Raw genomic sequence first — 489 nt, forward strand, 5'->3', positions numbered from 1 at the left:
TTTTACAATATCTTCCCAGATCAAATCTTGGCACAGCCCAGCACTAACTGGGTGCCATTAAAACAAACTCTTAAGCTCAGTTTGCTTATCTGCAAAATGGCCAGAGACCCCACCTTGCCCTGGGTAGGCTGCGAGGCAGAGCAGCCCTGGGGAGGAGGTCGCATTTGTGATTGGAGGGCAGGAAGAGGTGGGGGGGCTTCCTGAAGTCTGCACAGTTCGCAGGCAGAGTATGCAGCCAGCGCGCTCCAAGACAAGTCACTCGCGGTGCGACGTCGCCATCCAAGGCCAGGGGTTTCCCCAGCAGCGCCACCCCCGCGTAGCCTTAGTCCAACCTCCAGCTTTGAGCCCAGGGGCGCGCGACAATTGTCTGCGCATGCGCGGTCCCAGGGTGCGCAGGCCCCGCGATTGGGGGCGGGGCCGGACCCGGGCCGGGCGCGATCGGGCGTGCGCGGCTGGAGGGGCTGACGCGCGCCTCACCGCTAAGGCGCA

This window comes from Octodon degus, unplaced genomic scaffold, assembly GCF_000260255.1.
Source record: "Octodon degus isolate 3935 unplaced genomic scaffold, OctDeg1.0 scaffold00104, whole genome shotgun sequence".
Taxonomy (NCBI): domain Eukaryota; kingdom Metazoa; phylum Chordata; class Mammalia; order Rodentia; family Octodontidae; genus Octodon; species Octodon degus.